The sequence below is a fragment of the Acomys minous genome, assembly GCF_964271855.1.
Source record: "Acomys minous genome assembly, chromosome: 2".
Taxonomy (NCBI): domain Eukaryota; kingdom Metazoa; phylum Chordata; class Mammalia; order Rodentia; family Muridae; genus Acomys; species Acomys minous.
The window spans coordinates 23,784,407-23,802,424 of NC_140484.1; the positions used below are offsets into that span (position 1 = coordinate 23,784,407).

Sequence of the window (18,018 nt, forward strand, 5' to 3'; positions counted from 1 at the left end):
AGAGAAAGCCACGTTCTGAAGACTCACTTGTATTTAGAAATCCTTGGCAGTTGTAGAAGTATTTATATTTGGGGCTAGAAAGACTAACTGAGACTTGGTAAACAAGCAGATGGACACGAAACTGGACGCAAAGAGAAGAATTGCCGCTTTGATAAATTACAGCCTGATTTGGAAAGGAGATGTCTTAAATTTAAACACCTTGGAATAAAGGCTCTGCAGTGGGTCCCTGAACAAACCACACGAGGCTGTGAGCTGCAATGGATCCTTCTCTGAGCACTAAATTAATCCTTTATCAAAACAGCTCTCAGCGTCTGAAAGGGTGTTTTCATATTAAAAAGAGAACTTGCTTGCAGAACCTGGTGGCATCTCTTACATAATTCAGGAGAATTTTCCTTCTTGGGCCAACATTCCTGGTGTTTCAGTTTACCACACAGAGCCTTAACCACAGCTGGATTCATCTAGATTCTTGGAGAAGCCACAGGATTATTGGAATGTTGCCACATTTTTTTTTTAAAATTTACATCCACCTTCTGTCTTATTCTTCTGACGTAGGCTCTGGGGAGAACCGTGGGACCTCGTAAAAGTCGTCAGCACACTTAGGATTCTAAACAGCTCGCTGTCTGTGCTCACTGTGGCTTCCAATTAGGAATGACTTGAAATGAATAAATCTGGGATCTGCGGACCTGGCAGCATTCCTGTTTGTTAATTAATGAGAGAGAGGGCAGTTTTCTGCTTCAGACCTTCGTCTGACTCTGGTGTGAGTGTAGGTGGTCAAGCCTGAGACTCATAGGTGGTCTCTGCTACACGGATCCCTAACAGTCTCTGAGTGGGAGTGGGTGCTGGCTTTGGGCCAGACACTAGGCTAGACCCTGGTGGCTCCCAAGCACACAGAGCCAGGCACAGATGCTGCCTTGGTGAGAGTGCCCTCATGATAACGGTTTCATTATGAGCTAGTACAGGTGTCACGAGGAAAGCCCATAGGTGCAGGAGAGTTCTGGAGGGAAAGCCTCCATAGGTCAGGGGTACAGCGGGCTGAAATATGAAGATGGTATGCAACAGGAGGAACCAGGTAACCAGATGAAAAGGTGGGTAGATTGAGAATGTCTTCAGGAGAGGGAGGATCGCGGTTGCATGGGGAGTTCCATCTTAATTATAAGAGCAGTCTTCTCTCTCACCCTTGGGAGGTACTTCAGTTTCGTAAGCCTACCAAATTCCCACTGTCCTCTCTAAACCATTTTGAAAGCTACCTCCTTTCTGAAGTTTTCCTTCAGCCAGAAATTCCCTCTGTCCTGTGAGAACTTGTTTTATACGACAAACATAACATTATAAAAATTGTGCCTCAGAGATGCAGAATATGGCTATACAGACAGGATGTCTGAGTTTAAATCCTGACTCAACTATGTATTTGCTGTGTGACCTCGGAGAAGTTGCTCGACATCTCTGAATGTCAGCTTTGACAGTTGTAGACTAGAGATGTGAAAAGTACCTACCTCATAGACTGCATGGGAGCATTGGGTAGTTAACATGCAGCGAGGCTACTCCAGTGCCTGGTACACAGCGGAACACTTACTACTGTTTCACCATGTGCAGTTTTACTAATGTAACCTATCAGCTAATTCTAAACACGTCTATCCCCTAATTGGTTTTGTCCATGTGCTCAGAGTTGGCTTGGGTCAATTCAGGAAGCTAACCCAAACGATGTAGTTTAGCATTCTTTCTGGAAAATAGGGCTGCCTTCAATGCCATGTTACTCAAAGGCTGTGTGTATTGAAGAGTCTAGGACTTTTAAGAAGATACATTTCTGGTTCAGCTGGTGGGAGGTGGGGCTCTACCCTCTGTGTTTTCATAAAGTGCCAGGGTGATGTACGTGCAGTTGCTCTGTGTTGAGGAATGAGGGGCCATACCACCTCGTTGAATTTTTGGGGCTACCTAGGCTCTGTTGGGGGAGCCAGGAACCTTAGGAAGAAGGAGGGGACTTACTCTGCTTTATGCATGCAACTTCATGGTCTAGCCCTCTTTTTGCCTGGCTCAGTGCTCACTGGCAGTCGCTACTTAGTTGATGTGAGGGGACTGTCATCAGTGCACCGAGAGTGGTCCAGTTCTTGGGCGCTACCTCAGTCAGAGTTCTCTAGAGAGAATGACAGGTATATTTTGAGGGACAGTCAGCATGCTGGCAATTGTTGGAAAATGACAAAATTGATTCTGAAGCCCCTGATCTGAACTTTACATGGCAGGCCGGTGGACCAGAAGCTCAGGCTAAACCTGTTTAGGAGGAAATTCATTCCTAGGAAGCCTGGATGCTTGCTATTAAGTCCTCCCACTGATTGGATGAACCTCCCTACATCTGGGTGGATAGTCTGCTTTACTATGGTGGTTTGAATAAGAATGGCCCTCATTGGCTCATACATATTTGAAAGCTTGGTCTTTAGGGAGTGGTGCTACTTGACAGGGATTAGGAGGTGTGGTCTTGTTGGAGTGGGTGTGGCTTTAGGAGTGGGTGTGGCCTTGTCAAAGTAGGTGTGACCTTTGTTGGAATAGGTGGCCTTGTTGAAGGAAGTGTGACACTGGGGGGGTAGGCTGTGGTGTTTCAAACGCTCAAGCCAGTGAGTGTCTGTCTCTTTCTGTTTGTTGCCTGTGGATCCAGATGGTCATGGCTTTTCTTAGCAGCAATAGGACATTGACTAAGACAGTCATATACAAAAGGTTACATAGTGACAGCTGCACTAGTGGTTGGCCAAACAGCTGAGTGGTCTAGCCCAGCACAGTGGACACACAAAAGGACAAGCATAAATAAGCACACAGCTGCTTCTGCATCACATCTTCCATCCCTACCATGGCAGAAGGTGGATACATCTTGTGAGATTACCTCCGTCCTAGGATAGAACTCATGGATCTGACACTCCCATCTTGGGGTTTGATGGGTTACCCCAAGTTTTGGGTGTGCTGTTATATCCACCTTGAGCCCAGTTAACTAACTCTTTGGGCTAAGTTTCCTAGTGAAAAACAGTTACTCCAAATCCACTGTCACCCTCCTTGGAATTCCAAGCTTAGGGTGGAGATCTCGGGGGCTGTTTATGTGGGGCCGTGGCACCAGAAGAGAAGCAGCAGGAAGTTCCTTCCAGGAGGTCTGGGCCACCTGCTGTGAGGACCAGACATTGCTAAAAGGAGATGGGTAGAGTCACATAGCCTCCATGAGCACCCACCTACCTCCACAGGCATCATCTAATCCCAGTTAGAGTTACATAGACAGAGATAGAATTTTCCTAGAAGCCTTTAAAAGAGCCTGTGAATTCCCCATTGGGTTTGTCACCATTTCATATGGATGGTTGACCCCTGCATGCAGGCTGCTTCTGCAGAGTAAATGCTCTGTGTTTTTACATGCTACTTGAATCTGGGGGTCTTCCTTCAGCGATTTTTGACCCTTACATTTGGGGGCTCGTCTGGGATCTCTGGGGATAACCCTTCACCTCCCCATTCCTTATCCTCCCATCCCCCTAAGCCATAGTAGAGTGTTTTCAGGAAAGCATGTTCTGTTCTTTGCAGATCAATGAGTTTGGGCACACCTCTGTTTTACTGTCATCTTGTTTAGGTTTCATTTTGTTTCTCTGGTGACTCTGGTATCTGGACACAATCTGGAAAGTTGGCAGATCTGCCAACTTTCTCCTGGCCTAGAGGTTCTGAGGATGCTCTGGATCCCCCTCAGGTGTAACTGGAAGGTTCCAGTCTGTCTCTGGTTTTGGTGACCACAATGGGTAGCTCCTATTAGGTAGAGCCTGACTATGGGATGAGCCACCTCAGGTTTGTTTTAGTTTTCATTTTTGGTCTCTGGGGAGTCTGGTTTTGTCTCTGTGTGTCTATATTCTGTTTGTTTTCAGACTGTCTTTGTCTTTTCTTTTTGGGAATTATCGTGGGTCAGATGGCAAGCTCTACCCCACAGGGTAGTTCTCTACCAACCCTGCCTCCAGGTCCCACAGTGCACCTGGGGTCAGGACAGCTCTAAGTTCCACAAGGCTAAGCTTCTCTGTGCTCCTGCAGCCTGGATTTTGCTGGGGATGCACATGCTCAGGCTCCTCCAGCCAACCTTGGGGTTCCTGAGATCTCCTACCAGCTCTCATGTGCTCTGCCATGGTGGCTGCTGGGGCCATGTAGCTTGTGGACTCTGATCCAAGCAGCTCCAAGCTGAGGGCGCAGTGAGTGTGCCAAAAGGCAGTTGCAGCTTGTGGAGCCTGGGGTTTGGCTCTTCAGCTCCTCCCTGTGCTATCTCCAGGATGCTGGCTCCACCACTGGCCTCTGTTAAAGCAAGCCCCAGCTCCTGCCTGGATTCAGCAGGTAGCAAGGTACTACAGCTGGAGAAAGTAAGGAAAATTTTTTTTATCTGTTTTAAATGTATGGATGGATGGCCACTTCATGCTTATGTCTGACTAGTCTTAAATGTGTAAGTTTACTATGCTCTGTATGTCTTGGTTATAGAATATTGGTTATTGGGTATAGTTAAAAATCTGTAATATCTGTAACAAAAAGTTAGCTTAAGACAAGTAACTCAGGGTTGGAGCCATTCTACGTAACACATGGCAAGAGGGGACCAAGGAAACAGGTCTGGAAAGATACTTTAAATTGAGATAAGATTTTTATGTAATTTCTGTCCTGGGTTAAAAAGTAGACTCATAAAAGATAGGATTTAAAGCAATGTTTCTTTAATAAGGTATTAAAGCTGTATCTCCAGCCCACATATTTTAGAATATGTATACATATGTGTTTGCAACATCTATAGAAACACATGTTTTTAAACAGCATCTATGAGGACCACATAGTCTGTAGCCTGCCGTGGTCTGAACCCACCATCTTGAGATAGCTACACGGAATAGGGCAACAATTATAGAGCTTCTTGGTCCTAATGAGCTCTCTGCATTCTGTTTTATCCCCCTTTGGACTAAGAAAACAATAACCTTCATTTTAAATTGGCATGGATTTTTTTAATAGAAATTCAAAGTTATATTCTTACAGCATATTGCATATATGATTCAATTCTGGTTCAAAATATTCTTTATATGGTGGTAAAAAATTTAAGGTTATAAAGGTTGATTCAGGTTAACAAGCTACTGTATTGCTAACTCTGGAAATGGGTGGTTCTAAAGATACTTTTAAGTTGGGATATATTAAGTGGTTTAAGGCATATAAAAATGGAAAATGTTAGAGATTTCTTTCCCTTTCTATGCTATCGTTATATTTTTATGATTTCAAAAGTTCACGATTTTATCAATAGAGTTCTGATAAGCTGGTGGAGTACTGATTGCTTATTAATCAGTCACAAACTCAAGATTTTAATTTCCCTTTGGTTGTCTTCTGAATATAGACTTAAGGGTGCTTCTCATGTTAAAAACATGTCTGTCCAATCTGTATATCTAGCCGTCTGAACTGAGAAAAGAATGTTCATGTTTTTACTAGGTCTCAAAGGCATAAGCCCACTCCTGTTGCCTCACAAACACAATTTAAACTTCTATCCCTAGTCTATATTTGCCGCAGCAGACTTTCACCTGGCTAACAGACCCCATGCAGGGATCATGTGTGGCCTGCAAGCTGCTGAGATCTGGACTTGCTGAATGCTGATGCAAACCAGTCCAGCCGACATGATGGCTCCCTGTCTCTTCAACTGTATCGATTAATCAGATGCTTCTGGTAAGTGCCTCATTGCTTAGCCTTTCAGCCTTCCTGGGCCCCAATCACAAGGCCCTGCTGTCAGCTGGAGTTACATACTGAAGAGAATATGTTGTCCATTGTCCCCACCTAACAGACTGAAATGCTAAGTCAAAAGAAAAATCTCTGTCAGAGGGGACAAGCGGCTACCTACTGACATACCAGAAAATAGGCCTTCAGTTCTGTTGCTCTTTATGCCCCTTATATGACAGACTTCATTTCATGATTGTCCAAGGCCGTAGTAATGTTATCAAACTTAGGGTTTTGGGGGCACAGTGCAACCCCTTGTATGCTGGACAGAAATTATAAACATCAAAGATTTGATTTAGGTTCATAAAGACAGGAGGAGTAAGGGGCCAGAGGGAGCCCCACCAATCTCTGCTGTTCAACTCAGGGTGTTGAAATCCCAATGGCAGCCCTTAAACCCACTCAGGGACTTGAGAGGGAACAGTACTTGAGAGGGGATGAGAGGACTGGGTATCAGCCGATCCCAGTTAGAGTCACACAGCCACAGACAGAATCCCCCAGAAGTCTTTAAAAGAGCCTGTGAGCTCCCCTGAGTTGCCACCATTTTGTGTAGTTGGTTGACTCCTGTGTGCAGGCTGTTTCTGCTGAACAAATGCTCTTTGCTTTTACATTCTATTTGAGTCTGGGGTCTCCATTCAGTGACTTTCGGAGCCTTACACTGCTAAGCCTCTGCCGGTCACACTTTCTACAGAGAACAGAGGTAGAAAATGCTGTGTGGTCCTGGGAAAACTTCAGGATCCATCAGTACCTGGACTCACATTCCCAAGGCCTTTCCAGGCTGGGACTTCATCTCTGGAAAGCCCTGTTTTCTCTCTTTCCCCCAACCCCACCTGCCCTGAAAAATTTAGGACAAAGGGATGGCACCGGAAGCTCAGTCCTGAGTTTCCAGAGTTTCCGGCAGCTAAGGCAATCCACACAAGGGTGCCTGTCCAGGGGCTCAGTTTTGACCATATATGGACACAATCCCAGCTCCTGGCTGACACATCATCACCCCTTGCCTAGGATCTATAAAAGCTCTCACCTTGGCCTGGGTGCTCGACTTCTATGGCCTCATTCTGTGGAAACGGTGACCCTGCCTGGGAGTTGTTCCCAATAAACCGGCTTTTATACTTTCTCAGTTTTGTTTGATATGGCTTAATATGCTGGGAGAAAAACCTATTACTAACTTCTATTTCCCCTGATTTGATCTAATGATACTATCTCCTTAGCAGGAAAGCCAGTGTGCCATCACAGAACCTAGTAGACTTGAATGAATTCTCATCTCTCACAAGCTGAGTGACCCTGGAAGAGTCACTCTACTTGGTTTCCACACCTGTGAGGCCTCCCTGGAAGGGTTGAAGTGAGGTTCACAAAGGGCAAGGCTCAGCTTTTGTAATCTACTGGGTGATTAGAAACCAGGTGACTTCCATCCTCGCTGCAGCAGACATGCTGTGAGTGCTGCCTACCCACTGCACCTCCTATAGTGACTGTTGCTTCCCAAAGCCCTTGAGAGATCATCAGACTAGGTGGCCTTTGTCACAGCTAATTGGGTGGAGGGATGTTGTCCCCTGACCCAGACTGGCGATGCAGCATTGGGACGTGGTGGGACTGACCTTGATCTGTGGGGAGCTGAGTTGAAAGGACCTGAGGTAGCCTTGAAGATTACTGTGCAGACTGAGGCAGTGACAGGGAAGCCCTTGGTGGAGAGAAATAGAGATGCAAGCTGAGGCAGAGGGAAAAAGAAATGGGTCACGTAGCCCTTGAAATATGAGGCCTGTTCTTAGCTTCCTAGTTCCCATGAGACCAGGTGAGATTCTTTCTGCTGGTTCCATGGAGCCTATATCCTCTTTCTGAGTCAGCCTTATTTTCTTATGTTAGCTTGAGTAGGTATTCACCCTTGCAATGAGAAGATCAGTTACAAGAAGGAAGCATATGAAGAAGTGGGAGGGAGGGAGCTTCTGAGAGCCATGACTCGTGTCTTGCTGCCTTGACTGGCAAGTACAGTTATAATGACTATTTCCTCTGGCCTCGGATAACTAATTCAGAGTCTGGAGTGGGTTAAGGAAGGAGATGTGGCCTGGGAGGCAAGATGTGACACTAACCTGGTCTGACATTGTCCTTTGTAGGCTCTGAAGAAGCTGCCCACCCTTCTAGCTCATCTGGTCATGAAGGGACCTTTGGTGTCTTCCTTTTGGTATGGGCACAGCTTCTCAGTGAACACTGGTCTTCAAGGAAGGAGAAAAGTTTCTGGGCTATTGTACATGAACCAAGGGGCATCTGGTCCAACTTGGTTCCTCCCTATTGAAATTATCTGTGTTAAAGGATGCATTGGGACAGAGAGATGACTAAGTGGCTAAGAGCATGTGTTGCTCTTGCAGAGGACCCAAGTTCAGTTCCCAGCACCCACATGCTTCCTCATGACCATCCTTAACTCCAGTTCCAAGAAATCTGATGCCTTCTGACATCTAAGGGCATGAGGCACACACATGGTACACATATAGACATGCAGACAAAATACTCACACACATAATGTAAATATAAAAAACTATTTTTGGAGAAAATTGACCTGGTTTGGAGGTCAGTTTATCTTGGCCTCTGGTGCTGAGTGAGAACTGAAGCAACTAATGACGTGGGGCTGAGCAGGAAGACAAACATGGGGTCCTGGGTGGTTATAACTGTTGAATTGTGGTCCTTTGGCCTGAAGCCCATGTTGAGTCCTGGCCCATAGTGCCAGGAACATGACCTGACTTTGAAATAAGGCCTTGTAGATGTACTTAGCCAAGTCAATTCATTTGGAATAGTGGTGGTGGTAGGGGGGCTCAGTCTAATATAAAGTGTCTTTGTAAAAAGGGGGAAATTAAGGTGGAGACAGGCACAGATAGAAGGGAGGTGCTGGGAAGACACAGAAAGTTTACCAGGCGAGTGACGGCACCACAACCCTTGAAACACTGGAGACCAAGACAAGCTGGGAGAGGTAAGGAAGCGTTCCCTGCCATGTAGGTTTTGGGGGACAATGCCGTGATTTCAGGCTGCAGGGCTCCAGAATAACCCAACAGTTTCCATGGTCGTAAGGCTCCAGTTTGCGGTATGTTGTGCTGACATCCCTAGAGGGCTCAGTCAGAGGCCCTGACCTCTGGTTGTTTCATCTTGGTTCAGTTTGTTGAGACAGGATCTCGCACTATAGCCCAATCTTATGCATCCGGCCTCCTGAGTACTGAGGTTATAGCCATTAACCACCCCACCTAGTCTTTTTTTTTTATAGAATTATTTATTTATTATTATGTATACAGTGCTCTGCTTGTACGTACATCTTCAGGCCAGAAAGGGCATCAGATCTCATTATAGATGGTTGTGAGCCACCATGTGGTTGCTGGGAACTGAACTCAGGACCTTTGGAAGAGCAGCCAGCGCTCTTAACCTCTGAGCCATCTCTCCAGCCATTCCTTTGAGTTATGATGCTGCCTTTTGGGTGTGAAGTGAAGACTCCAGAGACCTGGGTGTTGTCTCTGGAAGAATACTGTTGGCTGGAGTGGGGTGTGTAACTAACCTTCATTCCTCTGAGGAATGTGGCATGCTCTATGACTTCAGCAAGAAGCTAGAACCTTAATGAAGAAAAAGTGGCCGGTCACTCCCCTTTATGCCACTTTGTGAATATGGCCAGACACTTTTTGTGGCGAGTGTCTGTTAATGACGGCAGAGTCTCTAAATCTGGAGTTTGTGGGTGTAGACAGAAATGGAGCATGTATGTCTCCATCTGATGGACATCAGTTGGTTGGGAGCGGGACCCTGGACCTCAGCACTGCTGGCTTTGGGTCCTGATTGCAGTGTGGTAGATGCCTACCTGCCCCTTGCATGGTCCTCATTCTGGCTTATGCATTAGAATTACCCGCAGCACTTGTTAAAGCGGTGGTTCTCAACAGTCCTCATGCTGAGACTCCTTAACACAGTCCCTCATGCTGTGGTGACGCCCTGACCATAACACTATTGAGCTGCTGCTTTATGACAGTAATGTTGTTACTGTTGTGAATCATAACGTAAACATCTAATGTACACAAAGTTGAGACCTGTGTTAAAGGATGGATCGCACTGCTTGTGAGCCTCTGCTGCAGCAGGTCCGGCACGTGGCCGGAGGAATCTCACAATACGTTTCCAGGTGATGCAGATGTCACCAGCCTGTGGACCAGTGCTCTGAAAGCTGCCCACCTTAGTCTCTCTAAGCCTCTGTTTTCCCACCTGTACAACGGCGTTTGCGATGTTTTCCATCAGCAAAGCAGTTAGCACCCGGATCTTCAGTAAGCTCAATGCCAGTGCGCAAAACTTTGCCTGTGATTGACAGGAGCTTCAGTGTCCCGTTTGTAAAGACTCTCCGGGGTGTTTCCAAGTCAGGAAGCATCTGCAGATGAGTGTGGATGCTGTGTCGAGATGATACCTCCTCTTGGGGATTTCAGCAAAGCAGGTTTTCCTCCTGTGACTGTGGGATGCCCGCTGCTCTGCAGTGGTTTCCTCTCCCATCTAAGCTAGCGCTTGGCCCCGAGATGAGCTCTTTGCTGGAAGTGGCACAAGAAGGACAGCAGAGAGATTGCCCTTTACCTCAAGGCTCATCACACAGAAAGTCCCCTCAAGAGTGCGTTGTGAGCACTCCTGCCTTCGGGACTTGCAGCTGGCAGTCTTGGCTGCTCTCTGACAGCACTGCCCATCTGTGCAGGAAGCGTTCTCGGCCTGAGCCCTTTCCCACACTCCCAGCTAAACACAGCAATTGTCTGGGTGCTCAAATGTCAAGTGCCAAGGCCTTTCAGAAACCACTCTATATGTATGCTCTGCGTCTCCTCTGGTGTGAGGTGAGGACAGACATGCAGACCATTAATGGATTGGTCCTCCTAACCCGATGTGACATCCTGGCACCAGGGCTCTTCGTTAGCTCCATCTTTGGGATTCTAGCTTTGGAAGACAGACAGTCCATGTCAATAAATAGCTCCTTGTCTCCAGGGTTCTGGCCCCATCAGAGGCCTGGGGCTCTGCTTGGGAGCTGTTGTCCTGTTGCTAAGATTTTTGGAGCTAATCCAAGCACACATTCCCCAGAGTGGTGGAGAATAGCTAATGATCACAAGCCTCTGAAAACTTCTATGCTAGGCTCCGTCCAATGTCATGTAAAAAGTAATCTTAATATCAGAAAGGATGATATTTCTCCTTTTGTTTGACTTTCATGTAGCTGAACTTTGAGGGCAAAGCGAAAAAATTTTCCATGTGTGTTTGGTGAAAGCTTCTTTTTTCAACGTAGTGAACTCTTTTTGAGCTATTGCCATGTGCAAAATAGCAAGCAAGACTCTTCCACTTTAGTTAGAGGGCACGAAATAAATGGTATAAATGTTTTGTTTCTACTTTTGAGTATTTTTCTTTGCCCTAACCACAAATTTCTCTTCTAAAAATTCTTGTCTTGTCCCATTGTAGGGCCATTGTGAATAATATTTTAAGAAAACTTCTAATGATATATGTTTCTGTTTTGCCCACCCTCAATTTCTTCCCCAATTCCTTTTAACTCAACTTGTCGATTTATGGTATAAATTAATATTTATTTTCTTGCTTGCCTGGATGTGATTTTTCCCTATCTAGTATGTCTATACAATTTCAGAAATTACTTGTATATTTGCTTGCTTGCTCTCCCACTGGAATATTGAAATCATGTGGGTAGGGACCTTCTCAGGCTAGTCTGTCTTGGCAGTCAAATTGAAAAGACCAGAATGAGCCAGGCAGTGGTGGTGTATGCCTTTAATCCCAGCACTTGGGGAGCAGAGGTAGGTAGATCTCTGGGTTTAAGGCCAAGTTGCTCTACAGAGCAAGTTCCTGGGTAGCCAGGGCTACACAGAAAACCTTGTCTAGAAAAAACAAGCTAGAGAGAGAGAGAGAGAGAGAGAGAGAGAGAGAGAGAGAGAGAGAGAGAGAGAGAAGAAAAAACCCAGAATGAAATCAAGGAGGCATCTATATAGCATACTAATTACTAAGTAAAAATACATGGATATGTAGGGACACTTTTAGGAGCTCCGTCAGTATGCTTAGTATAAATAAAAGTGGGGCCTGCATTCTGGTTCTATGCCAACGGGAAGTCAACTCAAAACTTACTTCCTTTTCCTTTTTTAATAGTGTAATGTTAGATAGAAAATGCTTAAAACAACAACAACAACAACGATGTACACAGAGTTAAACGTAATCTTCACTGTAGAACCCCACAATCATGTTTCTAGATAGTCACCCAACTGAGTCAAAATCTCACATCTACACAAATGTTTTCATAATATTCTTCAATAAGTGGGTGGATAAGTAAACCATAGTCCTTCTAGACTGTTATTCAGCTGGAGGAGAGAAGAGCCACCAAGCCCTGAGGAGCCTTACATGCATAGTGCCCAGTGAGAGAAGCCAGTGATACAAGGCTGCACACTCTGTGCCACATGACATTATAGAAAAGGTGAAGGGTTGGCTGTTGCCAGGGGTTAGGGGGTGGCTGTGAAGGGGGGATGGGGTGGGTGGGGGTAGGGGTGGGAAGCTGAGGTGTTGAGAGTAGTGGAGGTATTCTGCAAACACAGAGGACAACAGATCCCAGGGGAAACCGACTTCAGAGAACACAGTTAGCAGTGCTTGGCTGGTAACTAGTGTCCCATAGCAATGCAAGGCTCTCTTTATTAATATCTCTTCAGCTCCTAGTTTAGCTCAATGTGCAGACTTGCTGTGTAAATTAAATTTTCTTGCTTGCCTGAAACTCCTTCTGCCTCTTGTTTTCTGTCTGTTTCTTTCAGATGCTGGCCAGAGCATACATTTGTGTTCTCTGGTACCCTGGGCTTTGTCACTGTCTCTGAAGCCACCTTCTTTTTGTGCTCCCCTTTCCCAGCCTCCATGCCTGAGTCAAAAGTGGATGGATTTCTTCTTCCCCCTTCTACAGCTCCTTCCACTGGGCAGCTGCTGAAATGGACGGTTTTCCTGATTTGGGAGTTTTCTTTTAAATTATAATAAAATTGTCCTTGAGCTTCCTTTTAAGTCTATTCTTAAATTCTTTTATTAAAGAGACTAAGAGTCCCAACAAGAGGCCTCCAGTTTACCCAGCAACACATACTTTCCCAAGTGGGACTTCTCCAAATCTCTGGTGACAATATCACACACTGAATTTTGTCTACAATAGTTGTTCACAGAGAGGGGGGTAGGGCATTCCAATACTGTTTGTAGCTCACCGCAAAGCTGAAGCAAAGCCTGGCAAATGTCACCAAAGGGTGCAATAGAAGTACAGCTTGTCAAGATTTATGCCAAAGACTAGGGGTCCTTCCATGTTCTATGCCCCCCCAAAAGTAATGTGACTGGAGCTCAGCAGCTTTTATTCACGGACATGTAAGTGGAGACCCTTCTGCTGGCGCTGACCTCATAATAATGTCGGAGAGGCGGGGAGGGGGGAGAAGGAGAAGGACAGATGGGGGAGGGAGCAGGGGGAGGAGGAGGGAGGTGAAGGGAGGAGGGAGGGAGGGAGGAAGGGAGGGAGAGTATACCCCAGCAATGAGCCCCCCAGTGACCTACTTCCTTCAACTGGGCTCAGCTAGGGTTTCTATCACCTCCCAAAATAGCACTGCCAGCTGGTGACCAAGCCTTCAACACAGGAGGTCATGGGGGCATTTCATATTTAGTTATAACACTACCTGTTTGCCCACCATTTATTCCTTCCAGGACCCTGTTTGTCCTTTCTTTTTAAGAGTCTATCTGGGTCATAGAATATTCTAGCCGTTATAAAAAAAAACAATGCAGAAATTATCTCAAAATGCTAAAAGTAGTATTCATTGCAGCATCACTCCCAGTGGCCAAGAAATGAATGGGTAGAGAGAATGGTACAGAGGAGCAGTGGAACACTCCTTAGCCACACAAGAATGCCGTTCTGTCATTTGCAATGACATGGCTAGAACGGGAAAGCATAATGGTAAGAAAGAAAGAAAGAAAGAAAGAAAGAAAGAAGGAAAGAAAGAAAGAAAGAAACAACAACAACAACAAACAACAAAACTCTGCTGGGCTCAGAAACACAGAGCATGCATGATCTTACTCACCTGTGGAAAATAGAAAAGTGATTTCATGGAAGTTGAGGACAGAAGGTGGCCAAGGCTAGCCAGGGTAGTTTGAAGAAAGGGGCGGGACATAGATGTTTAGTAACAGACAGAAGATGCTATGGCACAGTAGGGTGATGACAGGCAGTAATACACTCTGTCTTTTAAAATGCTAGAAAATGAACATTAAGAATGGTAAATGTTTGAGGAGATAAACATGTTTACCCTGATTTAAATACACAATGTATACATGTATCAACCTTAACACTGTAGGCCACAAACATTTTTAATGTTTTTGACTTTGGATTACAAAGGGCCCTAATGCTTCCTTTGAGCAAGTGAGCTTTGGATTTCTTGGAATGGGATAACATAGGAAGCAGTTGGAAAAAGAAAACGTGCTCTTCCTTCCTCCCTCCCTCTCTCCCTCAGTCCTCCTTTCTCCTCTCTTCCTTCCCCACTTCCTTACCTCTTTTCCTGGAAATCATCCTCAAACCTTGCAGTTAGGTTATCCTGACACATTGTAATTGTTACTGGAGAGTAACTTAGCGTGCGCTCTCTCTCTCTCTCTCTCTCTCTCTCTCTCTCTCTCTCTCTCTCTCTCTTTCTTTCTCTTTTTTAAAGTTATTATCTCACTTCCCTTTACTTTGTTTTTTTAAAACATTTTTTTATTTTTTACACATACGTTTATATTTTTACACTTTAATACAAGCTCTCTTTATTTTAAAAATGAAACCACTTTTCTGGACTTCACATCAGCTCTGAGCTGTCAGCAGGTGCCCCATAGCTGCAAGGGATCCAGACAGTGTCATCTTATCGACTTAGCCACAAGTCCAAAGTCAGCACAGAAGGTTAAAACTGCATGCAGTCAAATTTCCCACTACCCCGTCAGGGAAGTAAATGTTTGCAGACTGGCACGTAGCCCCTCACAGGGGTCACCTTACACCAGTCTGTCGTCTTATTCTTTCATTGGGTGAGCAGATGAGTCTTTGGCTTGCATTTTGAGGTTCCAATGGATGAAAACTACTTATCTATAAGCACAGTGATTGCCTTTAGCGGCACCCGATACTGTAGGAGGGATGCTAGTGATGTGTTTCAGTGAAGAAGATTTTTTTTTCTTGTATTCACTCAGGGGCATGTGTTGAGGAGCACCAGACCCCCAAAGAGCTGAAGACACTGTTTTAACCATTTTCTTCCTTCGCTGACCCTCTCTGGCTCCATCTCCACTCCCCCTAATGTACACAGTTTGCTTGGACTGTGAAGGACTGTTGTATGTGTTATAAGCACCCACCTGTTCTGTGCCAGGGTTGGGGGAATGGAAGCAGGCTCATTGCCAGTTGCCTGGGCTCTCTGATCATTTTGATGGCATTCTCTTCAGGCTTCCATCTTGGACTGCCCCTATTGACTCTTACTGGTATTTTTGTTTTATTTTTTTTAACTATTTTTTTTAACCATAAACTGGATGACATAACATTTTCACTTCTTTTAAACTGTATTTGACATTAGTCATAGCTTTGGGTAATTTGATCTTGGTCCAGGCTCCCCTGTGAGGCTGAGCTTTGCTGCCAAGGGGGTTGGTGGTGACAGGTGGAAGGGTCCCTTGCTTCCCTGTAATGTAAGGCACCATGAGCCTTGTCTGTCCCAATCTTCCAGGTCTATTTTTGTCAACCTTTTTGGAGACTGAGATTTGTGCACATATTTCAAGTTCCTGCCTCAGGACCAGCCCCTCTCTGCTGAGTATCATTTGTCAGGTCCTTTCTTCATGATCGTCCCAGAACTGTAAGTAATAAACTGAATAGCTTCATGCCCATTGTTCCTTTTTAAGCAGGGAATATAGGGGAGTGGAGGAAGGCTTTTCAGAAAACCAGAGAACGTTGAAATATTAGTTCTGCCTCTGTGGGATCCAGCATGAATTTATTAGTCTGCCTGGGCATTTCTAAAGACCCTTCACTGCAAGATGGAATTGAATTACCTCCCCAAGGGGGTGTTGTAAGGAGTCGAGTCGCGTGAAAATGGCTGGGACGCAGCAGTTACAACTGCCACATCTGGTGGAAGCAGGGGTGTGCCAGGGATAGTGAAGTTGCCTCTCTCGCTTGGCAATTACGAGACGTTTCTCTTTATTGTGTGGTTTATCATCCTATTTTGCCATAGACAGATCACAGTGGAGGAGATGGTTCCTGCTCTGACATGTGGTGCTAGACTTGGGGTGAGACCATGGTCTCTCAGACCCAGTTTTCTTGATTATGAGTGTAACAATGTTTTCTGCTTATGATTTTGGGGGAGAGTAAGATTCAGTAATCACTGGCTCTGCTGTTATGCACACCTTCTCTCTCTTCTCAGAACATTCGTTCTGTGTGGGCAGAAATGCTTCCAAGTGACCCATGGCCCAGGGACAGGCACAAAGCTGAGCCTTAGCAGCTATTAAAGAGAAAAACAAGCCTTCCTTCTCTTCCCAGTGCTCAGCAGATCTCATTGGAGGACTATAACATTAAGGTCCCACAGCAATTTAGAAGATAAACAATCCCAGAATAGGTCCCTTCAGCATCAAATAGGGTGATTTAAAAATGGGCCACTGTGGTGGGAAAAAAAAAACCACATACACACAAAAACCAACCAAAACCTCAACTGTGTTATATAAAGGAGGCCCCTGGGGCTTGGTTTACATGAGAAAGCAGCTCTGGAGGTGTACTAGGAATTTCAAACCAAAGGCAGGTAAGTTTATAGCAAAATTTTTTACATACGATTTACTAAATAAAAAAAAAAAAGCCCCCTTCCCATAATAGTTACTCTGGGACTCAGTTTCCCTATTTCCAAAGCTTGAGGACTAGGATGCCTCTACAGGGTCTCACAGCCCTGGTTAATGTTCTGGTATTTTCTTTTTCTTTCTCTCTTTTTTAAAAAAAATTTAATCAATTTCTTCAGATTACATCTCAATTGTTATCCCAAACCTTGTATCTTCCTGTTCCTCCCTCCCTCCCACTTTCACCCTATTCCCCTCCCCTATGTCTGTGACTGAGGGAGACCTCCTCCCTCACTACATGGTCAAAGGCTATCAAGTCTCATCTTGGTAGCCTGCTTATTCTTTCTCTAAGTGCCACCAGGCCTGCTCACCACCAGGCAAAGTGGTCAAATATGGGGCACCAGAGTTCATGTCCAAGACAGTCCTCACTCTCCAATCAACTGTGGAGAATGTCCTGTCCATTGGCTAGATCTGAGAAGGGGTTCGATGTTTACTGCAAGTATTGTCCATGGTTGGTGCAGTAGTTTGGATGAACCTCTGGGCCCAGATCGGCCTATCATGATATTCTTGTTGTAGGTTTCTAGGGCCATCTGGATCCTTCTATTTCCCCATTCTCCCATACTTCTCTCACCTAGAATCCCAAAAGGATGTCCTCACAACTATCCCAATCTCTTGGTAAGTGAAGACTTTCATAGGACATGCCTCTTGGGCTAGTGCCCAATTATAAGTGAGTATATGCCATGTGAGTGTTTCTGCTTCTGGGTTAACTCACTCATTATGATCATTTCTAGTTTCCTCCATTTCTCCACAAAATTTGGAATTTCCTTGTTGTTGTTGTTGTTGTTGTTTTTTAATAGCTGAGTAATATTCCATAGTGTAAATGTACAACAGTTTTTTTTTTGCTGGTGGGACTGCAAACTGGCACAACCATGTTGGAAATCTATCTGGCACTTTCTCAGAAAGCTGGGAATAGCGCTTCCTTAAGACCCAGCTATTCCACTCCTTGGGATATATCCAGAAGATGCTCCACCGCCAACAAGGGCATATGCTCAATCATGTTCATAGTGGTCTTATTCTTAATAGCCAGAACCTGGAATCAACCTAAATGTTCTGGCATTTTCATAAACACACAGAGTTGCCGCTGGCATTTAAAGCCAGGGCAGACCTGGGTCCAATTTGATTTAAAGACTTAGGTTTTACAAAGTTTTTGTTTTACTGTTAGTTTCACTTCATACGTGAATGCACTATATTTTGGCCAAATCCACACTTTGTCTCCCCCACTAACTCCTCCAGGGTCTGTCCCCTTCCCCTCCTCTTTATATATGTAAAAATGTATTGAGTCTAGTTGTGTTGCCTACATGAAGCACAGGGCACAGGGCTGTCCACTGTAGCACAAACAACCTACCGAGGGCCCCACTTCTGAAGAAAACTGACTCCTCCAACCCCGACCCCAGATGTTTTCTCACTTTTCCCGCTGCCCCGGGGCTGCCCTCCATCCTTCTGGCTCATTGT

General features: G+C 45.2%; 1 long non-coding RNA gene across 2 annotated transcripts; it reads left to right on the top strand.

The window, feature by feature from the left end:
- The first annotated feature begins 771 nt into the window (after nt 1-771).
- LOC311587400 lies at nt 772-12,656 on the top strand. Of its 2 annotated transcripts, none has more exons than XR_014775848.1 (3): nt 772-1,085; nt 5,508-5,676; nt 12,489-12,656. It is a non-coding gene; the product is annotated as an uncharacterized lncRNA (long non-coding RNA). The 2 variants fall into 2 exon arrangements; XR_014775849.1 differs by lacking the exon at nt 12,489-12,656 and adding an exon at nt 6,930-7,655.
- The last annotated feature ends 5,362 nt before the right edge of the window (nt 12,657-18,018 follow it).